Source organism: Saimiri boliviensis, chromosome 6, assembly GCF_048565385.1.
Source record: "Saimiri boliviensis isolate mSaiBol1 chromosome 6, mSaiBol1.pri, whole genome shotgun sequence".
In the NCBI taxonomy this organism is placed as follows: Eukaryota; Metazoa; Chordata; class Mammalia; order Primates; family Cebidae; genus Saimiri; species Saimiri boliviensis.
Window position 1 is genome coordinate 57,566,748 of NC_133454.1, and position 11,700 is coordinate 57,578,447.

The following is an 11,700-nucleotide window of genomic DNA, read 5'->3' on the forward strand; positions in this document are numbered from 1 at the left end:
ATCTGCCTAATGCTTTTCTCTCTTAACTGAAACACAAACAGACACAACACACACACAAAAAGCACTTCTTGCCCCATTTCTTAGAAAGCAAGGTCAACTCATGCCACATTTAGGCAGTGTGGTAGGTGCAGGCAAATGTTCTTGTGATTTCTTGAAGCACAGCTTTTAAACAGTGTGGGGCAGATATGAAGTCCTGCAGACAGCAGCTGCAGGCAGAGTGGGCTGGTATGCAGCAAGGGAATGCCTGTGAGGACTTTCTAAGCAATCTTTGAGCAGATGGTGAGTCTAGGCATCCGGGTGCAAGTCACTCCAGTCACATCTGAAAGCCAAACAAGATTCTTTAAAACTGTAAGTTTGGACAATGTTATTCATTCTACGGTGATATCAGAGAAGGGGCTTCACATCTCTCTTTCTGAGTAGACAAAAATAAAAAATAAAAAATCCAGAGCAATAGCAGGAGTCAAGAGGTCCAAGGCTAAGCAAAAGGAGTAACATTGGCTGGAGGCTGGGGTCCTCGAAAAGGAAAGGCAAAAGTCTACAAAAATAAAAATAGTGCTCATTAAGCTGAGGATTATGTAAGGGATAGAGCTGGGAAAAATCATAGAACAAATAACAGAGCGGTTAGGGAAATGATTTTAGACTTGCTAGCATCTCTCTTGTTCTTGGATTGGCATCTATTCAATATACAGAAAAAAAAGACTTCCTAGAATAATATAACAGAAAGATCAGTAGCTCTCTTAAGAGATGGGCTTAGGTTTAAACCCCACATTCTGTGAGTGATCTTGGTAAGTCATTTCGCTTTACTGGGACCCTTTCATGCCCTCATCTGTGAAAGGGGTAGGATGGTATCTACTCCTAGGGTGTTAGGAGGATTAAATGAGATAATGTATGAGAATCTCAGCTCAGCCCAGCATGGTTTGGCAAACAGAGGACATTCAATAAATATGTGCTCTTTCTCTCTCTTCTCTCTTCCCCTTTTCTCATAGGAGTCAGGGTTCGCATAAATCTATAAAGGCAGAACTCTTTCATATGCTGCCTTTAGGCAGAGAGAACAGAGTTTGGTCAAGAACTGTGAAGGGCCTGAAACTTCATACTACTTTTAAACTCACAAGATAGCCTGACAGATTCATGGATGCTGGCAGAAGACACAAGATTCCTGGGTCAGAGACAATGGACTTTACTCACAGCACAGCAAGCAATATGAATATCAGCATAGTCATTTTGACTCTCCAAGCCCCAATTCCCACAGAACAATGTGAAAATAACCAGGTGATACCTGAACACACTGTGGGGTGGCTTGTGAGAGAGAAGCTCTGAGTATAGAAAGCCCAAATTTTGTATAATGAACCCTAAGTGCACCTGCCCTATGCTCCAGCCCAGCTCCATTTTTCCATGTATGTTTCCACTATGGAAGCATCCTTAAAAAGAGAGCCCAGCATAAGGACTATCAGCACCTGCCAGATGTAAAAATGTAAGATACATGGAAACTTGTCTCCCAAAAGGCAGAACAGAAATAATCCCTTTGCTTTCTGACCTCTTACTGGGTTCATTAGCAGTGGCAGGTTTTCTACACATACCTTTTCTCTATGAACATGGAGTCTCACACATCCCACACTTGCCATGTTTCCCTCTTTTCTCTTCTCCCCATAATGTAAGTGCTCAAGCACTTCATCAGAACTTTCTATCCCTATTTTGAGAAGTGCCAGAGCCCACAGATGGGGAGGCTGCTGGCCTAACCAAAGGACAGGGCTTCTCTCTGGGAGTCTAGTTTAATATGGTTTTATGAAAAGCCTAAGATGGGAATAAGGGAGGAGGTCAAGGGAGAGAATGAGACATCTCTCCTTAACTCTCTGCACTTGGGGAATATTTGATCCCAGCTTGGAGGTGAAAACTGAGCCAAACTGGTGTCACTGAAATGAAGCAGGAAGTGTTTCGAGTCTCAGATATCACCCTTCAGGTGCATGGGCCCAGAGCCAGCTGGATGTTTGGAGAGAGCAAGAGGCCACCCACATGGAGCTATTTGAGTGACACCAAAACATCTTCCTGCACCTGATATTTCCATTATGGTCTCTTCTCCAGCAAAGGCATGATCTAAAAAGGACACTGTTCCAATATAAATATGCCATCTGGGAGAAACAATTTCCACTCTTTATAAATGCTTCCAGAGGTGGCCCACTCATTTAACGCCCTTATTTTGAGTACCAGCTACGTGCTAGACCTTGTGTTAGCTACTGGGCTTCCAGGGGGTTCAATCATACGTCTTGCCCTCAGGAGACTCTAGTAAGAAGCAGGAAGTATACCGGGAATTAGGATGCAAGTGACAAACTTTATGATAAGTGAATTGAGAGAATGACATAGGAACATAGAGGAGGGGCACTTAATCTTATTTTGGAAGATCAAGAGATGTTTTTCAGTGGAAGTTAAATGTAAGCTGAGACCCTGTATGTTGAGTCTTTCTTAGCTGTATCTTAGAGGTGAAGAAATGGAAGTTTAAAAAGTCTAAGTGTCTTACTCAATGTGAGGTGGCCTGTGAAGGACAAAGCGAACACTTAAACACAGTAGATAGTAATACTGGTTTTATCAGGTTTTCCCATATGTATTAACATATTGGTTTATCTAGGCAGCTAGGGCCTTAGGAGACAAGACCTATAAGAGAGGAGTCCTTGTGGTGATGGGAGGTGCAGGAGTGTGGAGGGGTTTGGGGTGGAGATGATTGTGTGGGATAGGGGTAGAGAGAGAATGACGCTTGGGAAAGTCTGCCTGGGGTGGGGTGCTGGTGTAGTGGGGGATTTTGGAGGAGCAACAGATGAGGCCTGAAAACAGTGGAGAGTGTGAAGTTTCTTAGGGAGAAAAAAAGGAGGAAGAAGCAGGTGGGGAGAAGAGGAGGAGGAGGGAGGAAGCAAGAAGATCAGGAGGAAGGAGAGGTAGAGGAAAAGGAGAAGCGGAAAAACGAGAAGAAAAGGATAATTACGTAAGAACAAGATCACAACTTTCGCAGGAGCCTGGATGGAGCTGGAGGCTATTATTCCCTGGAAAACGAACACAGGAACAGAAAACCAAATACTGCCTGTTCTCACTTATAACTGAGAGCTAAATTCTTGATGAAAACTCATGAGCACAAAGAAGAGAGCAGCAGACATTGGGGCCTGCTTGAGCGGGGAAGGTGGGAGGAGGCAGAGGGGTAGAACAAAATATCAATTGGGTACAAGGCTTATTTCCTGTATCATGAAATAATCCGTAAACAAACTTCCATGACACAAGTTTACCAGTATAACAAACCTGCCTGTGTACCCGGAACTGAATACAAATTTAAATTAAAAGGATGATTATTTAAGAAGTTGTGATAGAAAATTTTTGATGTGAGCAGGAAAATGTAATTTTCTCTGTTTTATAATGATATCCAGTGCTGTATAAGTTACTCACAGCCACTAATCCAGGAAGCAGGAGGTCAATACCTTCTCTATAAAGAGGGAGTATTCAATCAGAGCCACAACACAAAGCCCACTGCTGATTGGGTTCTTCACGGGAGCCTCAATCAGTAGTTCTTCTAGTCTTTTTCAAACGCAACTACCCTACCCCATCTTGTCAAGGTTTGCTGTGTTCTAGAGAGAATTAAAAGAACAGGTGATGAGAACCAGCTTTTCCACTCGACTTTGACCGTACAGGCACCTGAAGTTTCCTAGGAATGACCTTAGCATTTGGAATGAGCATAGTATCCTGCAGAGAGCAAGGTCAGTGCATTTCTGAAACGCCAAAAAAAGGAAAAAGCGTTTTGAGTCGAACCAGAGCTTATCTCATGTGCTATGGTTCAAAGCTTTCCTCCTAATCTTAAAGGCAGCCAACCTCATTTGGGTTTCAAATATCATTATTTAGCAGTCCATTGGCCTGGGCCTCCTTCTCTTGACCAAACTTTCATACAACCTAGGCAACATTTGGATTCAATTTGATAGAAAATGTAGGTGAACCGCTTGCCAAATTCTTATGAATCTGTGTCAAACACAGTGATGTAGGCTAAGATTTGGGGTGTGGCTGAGTCCGCAGAGGAATTCTGTGGTTGCATAATCCACAGAAAGTGAAGCAAAGGGTATTTTCAAAACTCCAAGGAAGTGGACTCTGTAGAATCTCAGTCTACGGGGACTAAGATTTTGGAGACGTCACTACAGAATTTAAGTATTTTCACAGTACATAATTTTCTTTTAGGGATGTTTAATGACCTGTTCATTTTTATCCCCCATCACTCCATCATATAGGTTATTATCCATCTGAACCAAAGGAAGTCAGTACATAGGAATGCTACATTACTTAACTCAAGGTCAAGAGGTAAGAAAATGGCTGGACTAGGTGATAGGCCTGGCTCAATAAATTCTATTGTACAGAGGCTGCCAAAATCTTGATCTCTGACCCCTTCAAAGACTGCAGTTTTTTTCTTTCATTACAAGACAGGTTACTACAGCAACGACATAGAAGCCACAAAAAATACAGGGTGACAAGACTGTTTCCTGGGAAATCGACTCTGAGGTGGAAATTTGCATGCAGTGAGTCATCAGGAGTGCTCTCAGGAATGATACTCGTGAGAGAGTGAAGGAAGCAGGACTGGGCAAAGTGGGAAGCTGGACAGTGGGGCATCCACAAGAGAGGGCTACCCAGATTCCCTGGGGCACTCTTGAGCTCTAACAGCCATTCATAGTTGTCTAACATTGTGGCAAAGAGTCTGGACAGACATTAGTTAAGAGCTACCTCTGGAGAGTAGACATGACCTTGCACTAGGAAGTTCTCTTTGGCAGAGAGCAGTTTTCACAGAAGGCTCAGCTGTGTGGGGTTAGCAGCCATTTTTCCTGACAGCTGGAATGCCTTGGTCTTCAAAGAAGTGGTGCCCCACAGCATGTACTACGGAAGAGAAATCGAATTGTATGCTAAGAAGCCAGAGTACCGTGGCCAATTTCATAGAGGTCATGTCCCTAGTGATGTGAAATTGCTCATAGGAGCCAGACTGGGGCCTAGAGATATCTAAGGCTCCAGAGACTAAGGAGACAGTGACTCAGCAAATGGTAAGGGTGTTTAGGGGTAAACCATTATGACTTCTGCATTTTTATACAGGGGGTAAAATCAGGTTTGATAGAGTAAAAGATAATGGGGAAAGAGGAGATGTCAAAGAAGAAATCAAGGAGAGACAAGAAAGTCTGCAAGGGAAAAGGAATGTGATTTAGCTAAGATGAGTGTGGAAACTTCCAGAACTAATTGAAGACACATAATCCTTGAGTTATATTTTGTAAACATCCTGGAATCCCTACTTTCTTCCCAGAAGCTGCTCTAAGGCTTCCCAGAAGCTTGGCCTTGATGCTAACGTCACACCCCAAAGCTGACCTAGCTAGCAGCTGATCACTGGGGTAGGAGTTAGGAGCCCTGAGTTTTCAGGTATCCAGTTGAGCAATAGGGCGGCCTTGGTCTAATAAGTTTGTTTTTGTTACCTATTCTTTTTCCCTCCTTCCAGCACTAAAATTATTGAAAAATGTGCCCATTGTTTTATACCAGATTACTAGGTAGGAGCATTTAAATTTTCTAAAACATGTAAAAACATGGGGGGTTTTAAAAATGGTTTCCTTCTCTCTTCCTTTATCTATCTCATTTCTGTCCCCAACTCTGATTTTTTATAACAAGCCTATGATGCTATTTTGCTTTTTTGTTTTTACTGTTTTCATTTTTGCTGACGCTCTGTTCTCCTTAAGCAGATTCTCTTTTCAGATCAACTTGAGGTTCTCTGAACATATCTGATGTGCTCTTAACTTTACCTGCTAGAGGTATTCCCACCACCTGGAATCCCATCCCATTCACATCAGAGCTCTCAACAAAATGGTATCTAGTTGTTAAGGCCCGTGTCAATAGCAGTGTGTACTTGGTTCCTTACTCACATCATACACAGGACATTGAAATCACTCACTGACTTGCATTCATTCATTCATTACCCTTTCTGAAATCTTTTGGTTTTGGTTCCCATCCTGATGTGATTTGACCCTGCCCTGCCATTTCTTATATCTACCTGTCACATTCTGCCTTACTTTATAGTCCTGTGGTTTCTCATTCTATTCTGTTCTGTTCTATTCTGTTCTATTAATCTGGTTTCTATTTTAAACTGAAAAATCCTGAAAGCAGAGATTATATCTAAATATTATAAGATTTTTTTCTTGCAACACAATATCATGATATAGATATATATACACACACATATACACACACACATATATATTATACATATATACACATGAGCAGCTTAGGAGAGCTCATAAATATTTGTTTGATTGAATTTACTTTCTAAAAGCAATGAGGGGAAACTAGGAAAATATTCAAATAATGAAAAACTTGATACCCCTTAACTTCTGACTCTTTTTTAAAAAAATATGGAATGCTTAACGAATTTGCATGTCATCCTTGCGCAGGGTCCATGCTAATCTTCTCTGTGTCATTCCAATTTTAGTATGTGCTGCTGAAGCAAGCACAACTTCTGACTCTTAGTTATCCAAACTGAGTGAGATAGTCTTGAGCTCAAAGTTAGCTTCTCACAGCGACTAGCTTTGTGAACTTCAATTAATAATGAACCTGTAGGAGCCTTTGTTTTCTCATCTGTAAAATATGAATGCTAATTGTAACTACCATGGTAGATGGAACAGTAGTACATAGTCTGGCATTATATGAATCTTTACATGTTCAGATGAAGAAGGTTGTAAGATGGAGCTGGAGCATTGAGATCTCTTGGCCCCAGCAACAGATCCTGACTCCTTCACATAGTGCCAGGGTCAGTGCCACTGGGCTGTGAGAAGTCAAGAACCCTGAGGTCATTTGTTTTTGATACCAAAGTTTTCTTTGATACCAGTTTTAACTCTTCTGAAGAGGATAACTAGTGCTTTTTTTTTTTTTTTTTTTTTTAATGTGGACCAAAAAAATGGCCACACGAATTTATAAAACTGAATTACATTCTGGTTAGCCCTTGATTATTCATAGGAGCATTTTCCACTTTTAGATTATCAGTGGAATTCTTTCGCCTTAGATTTCGGGCTGTTCTCCCTGCCACCCAGCATGCGGCTGGGCCACATCCCCAGTGTGGGCTTAGGGAATGCAAACTCATTTTAACTTTTTTCTGTGCAGAACATCACTTGGAAGGAAAATATCAACCCCCCAAAAGTCATACAAAGCATTCCAAAGTAAAATATAAGAAACGTTTTGATTGTTTTTCTGTTTTGGATTATCTGTGCCACTATTCATTTCCCTTTTTTGTGGATAATCAAGAACTGGATGTATTATGGTTAACAAGACTTGAAAATTGCTGAGAAAACTCTGCAGGGCATTAAAGCATTTTAAAGGTAAAATTCATAATCCTCAACATTTACACTTGATAGCCCATGCTACGTTGGAGGAGGGAAGTAGAGTAGGCAGATAGCTGCAATGGTTGAAGGTTTCTATTTTTTTTTCCAGGGAATTTTAGCTTCAGCTGTTTCAAATCATATCTGGCCAATAATGATTAAAATCAGATAAGGCTCCCAAGACAGGGAGAAAAGGAAAATGAAACTCTGTCTTTCACTGCAAAGATTTCTTTTTTTTTTTTTTACATCAACTTAAATTTTTAAGAAAAGAAAGATTGTTTTCATTTTTAGCCAAGGAATTTCTTCATTGCATTTAGCCAAATATAGGTTCCACACCCTTTTCTAACTCCAGCCATCTGAATGTCCTGATAAGCACATGGCAAAACATAAGCTAAGTGAAATATTCATATTGCCTCATGATCTCTAGACATCTCTTGATGTCTATGTCATCAAGGCACTCATCCAAATATTGCAAGTGGGTTATCCTGAACTTCAGTTTTGAGGGACCCAGGGCCACCTACTCAAATGGAGGGCATCTGGGATCCAGAGGGAGCTTATAATAAAAATCAAGATTTGAGCTGGAAGTCAGAGCACTTGAGCCCTTTCCATGGTTGTGTACTCCCAGGTCAGCTCTGACCAGACCCTAAAAGAGTTAGAAAATCACACCCGTTACTTTTTTCTTCATAGGATTCAATTTCATGTGAACAATGCAATTTCATTTGTCTAATTTTAAAACGTAGGAGATACAAGCGACTGGGATACAGGATCCAAAGCTGAATGCAATGTAGTTCCTCCCCTCAGAGAGTTCACAGCCTAATGTAAGAGACAGATTATTACTGTTATTGCACAGAGAGGTTTGCCCACTCTCTCTTAACACAGTTGGGCTTCACTGATTGCTAAGAGTGCAGTAGAAACACATAGTAGGTGTTCTGAATGGCATTTTAGGGCAGCCCAAAAAGGCTCCATGAAAAGTTGATATTTAAACTGGGCCATGAAGAATAAATAGGATTTTGATAGATACAGGAAACAGAGTGAGACTTTCAAGCCATCAGCTGCTTTTTCTAAGAGGAAGCTCTGGCCAAGGGACACTAAGAGGTAATACTGGACACAGTCAGTAAAGTACTGATAAAAGGATCTTCAAATGGTGATAGGAAGAGGTTAGCGATCAACAAGTACAAGGCTTACAACTGTAAGTCTTAACCACCACCCTGTGGTGCCTCTACCTCAGGTACAGTCCCATCTCTCCTTCCATGAATTCCTTTCTCTAGAGGAAACTGACAGTCCTCAGGAGAAGTCCTGATTCCCTCAACCCCCAACAACCTTTGCTTCCTCTGAAATTACTATTATTATTTTACATAACAAAAATGACAACAGTGCAAATTACTCTGCCTTATCTAACAATGATAAGAATAATAATAGCTATCATTATTTAGCATTTATTATATGTTAGGCGTTTGTGCTTAGCATTTTACATGTAAAATCTCACTCAATCTTTGCAATCCCTTTGAGTTACGTACTTTTATTAATACACTATACTTCACAGCTGAGGAAACTTAGACTTGCTCGTGGTCACTCAGCTCGTAGAATTGAAACTCAGGTTTCTCTAATAATTTCAAAGCCCAAGTTTTTAATCTGTACATCATCTGGTCTCTCCAGGAATTTCATTGTACCACAATAATAATATCATAGTTTTATACAGTGCTACAAATGCATACAAATTTTATTCCTTTTTATTTGTTCATTTAACTACAATGGCCTTGTGTTGTTATTTTAATGTTTCATTTAAAATAATTAATTTCTTTTTAATTGACAAAACTTGTATTTTTTGTTGTTCTCTCCTTGAGAATGGAGATGTTTAGTAAATATGAATTAAAGGGAAGAAAGGAACAGGAAGAACGTTTGGAAAAGCGGAGGAAGGAAGAAAGGAGAGGATAAAGGAAGAGAAAGAACGGGAAGAAAGAAAAAAAGAAAGAAAGCATAGAGGAGAAAAAGAATCATCTCACTTTACCCATTACAAGGTTAATGGCTGATACCGTTATAACCAAAGACAGATTAACAACGGAAAAGCATAACAAATGTATTTAATCCATGTTTTATGTGACACAGGAGTCTTCAAAAATGAAGACCCAACAATGAAGGGGAAACTGTATTTTTACACTTAGGTTTGATGATGAATGTAGAGGCATGATTGGACAAAACGGGAGTGTGACTTCAAGCTAAACTGGAGGATGGTTGGCAAGGGCTGATTCTTTAGATTCTTCTTAGCCTCTCTGTGGAACATTCCTTCTTTCTGGATGTAGGGCAGGACACCTGTCACATGAGGGTCTTCAGAGAGGTCAGAAAGACCTTTCTGCTTCTGCAGTTTTCTCTGTTTCTTTCAGCTTAAAATACTCAGCATGCCAAGGTGCCATATTCTGGGGGTAGAGTTTCCTGCACTCCATCAAAAAAGAAGGAGGGAAAGAAGAGAGAAAGGAAAGAGAGGAGAAGAGAATGAAAGAAAGAGAAAAGAAAAGAAGAAAGGAGGGAAAGATAGGAAGAAGGAGGAAAGAGGCAAGAGAGAGAGGAAGGACAATTTTCTGATGAATAAATTGAAGATCAGAGAGCTGAAACAACCAGACTGGTGTTGTGATAAGTCAATTACAATACCAGGATCAGAATCCAGCCTACGGACTCCTGACATGACCAACTTTTCATTGGGTTGTTGACTTTGGTGATAAAGGTCTAATATATATATATATGAGATATAAACGCAGGTGGAGACAGATTTTTTAAAGTTTGGTTTTTATCTTTTGTTATCAAAAACAGTATCATAATGAGGCAAAAGCGTTAGCTTTAGGACAAAAAGAAATTCTCTGCAGGAAAAATGGTGTCAGACCTTACAAATTAAAGTCACATGACTTAAGGCCTATTATTACACAGCAACAGTCACATACCAAGCATTACACAAACAGATGGAGGGGGTGAAAGACGGCTTAATGAGAAATGTATGAGAGGAATGTGAGACATGCATGAAGATGGAACATTAAATACCTAGGATAACAGCTATGGCAAAGCTACTGTGAGTTGGGATAAAATAGGATAGGCTAATAAAGGAGTCAAGAATGAAGAATTCATGCTGCACACCAAGGGGAAGAAACTTCGTGGTTGACCCTTAGTCTGGGACCTTCTCAAAGAATATTTCTCATCCTGCCTCAATACTTATCCCCTAGAATTCTTTGTGAAATTCTTTTATAAACAGGTTTATAATGATCAAAAGGATATTGTGACATCAATTTTAAGGGAAAAAAAATCACCCATGCATGATGGGAAGGTGAAATAGAAGTTGCATTAATAGTAAGTTGGAAAAAAGTAAGGACAGGTGGGCAGAAAAGGATTTACTCTATGGGGGAGAATTAAGCAATTGGCTGAGCAGATGTGGTTATGCCTGGATCATCCACTCTCATCAAGCCTCAGTCAAATAGCAAATCTAATCCTGTCACCTCCACACAGTATCCACAGCCTAACGCAAGTTTTCCTGGATGTGAAACGACTCTGACTCTTCTTTACTGAGGTCTTATCCCTGAAAATTCACTTAACTCTGAAATATTAGTAAGGTAAATGTTACCAATGAAAAAATTCCCTGAACTCGTTCTATTCTCTGTACATTCTTCTCATGTAGGTCCACTTCACTGTTGTATGTTTCAGATTATAAAATTGCTGGGTAGAACAATAATGTAATCTACTCTCTATGAACGCGTCCCAGCTATGAAACATAAACCTTTAGGCAGTTCATATAAATGAACTGTCTAATAAGTTCATTTACAATAAGGATGAAGACGGAGATGACAATGGCAACAACCAGGAGAGGGGACAATGAGATTTCATAAGCCATGGGACGAATGGCTGGAATTTGGCTACCTTGTGTATTAATAACTTAAGGCAGCATGGTATAGAGAATAAAGCCTGGCCTTTTGATTATGAAATAGATATGCTTTCTCATCCTATTTCTCTTTATCATGTGACCACAATATAGGGTTTATTCCATGGATTTACAAGGTTAAGATTCATTTCCAATAGATAGAAATTATATTCATGCCTCAACATTTAAACTATCGATAAATTTATAAACTTCACCTTGGAAAGTCTCAGACATATTCTCCATGCCAGCAAAAAGAAAAAAGCTAATGGCAGCCTACTTAAGGGAAAAATAGAACAAAACAATAACCTGGAGACAATATCTAGGAGGCAACAATTCTGAGAGAGCATTTATTTCCCCCGCACACCTGACTTCAGAGGGGTGGCAAGTACTCACTGGGAGGAATCACTTTAAGCCAGGTACAAAAACAGGCTCCAACTATGAAAAGTG

The 11,700-nt window shown here is 40.1% G+C and overlaps 1 non-coding gene across 1 annotated transcript; it reads right to left on the reverse strand.

Moving 5' to 3' along the window:
* Nucleotides 1-6,389: 6,389 nt before the first annotated feature.
* LOC120364751 (U6 spliceosomal RNA) lies at nucleotides 6,390-6,492 on the reverse strand. The gene has a single exon (XR_005579898.1). It is a non-coding gene; the product is annotated as a U6 spliceosomal RNA (small nuclear RNA).
* Nucleotides 6,493-11,700: the final 5,208 nt, after the last annotated feature.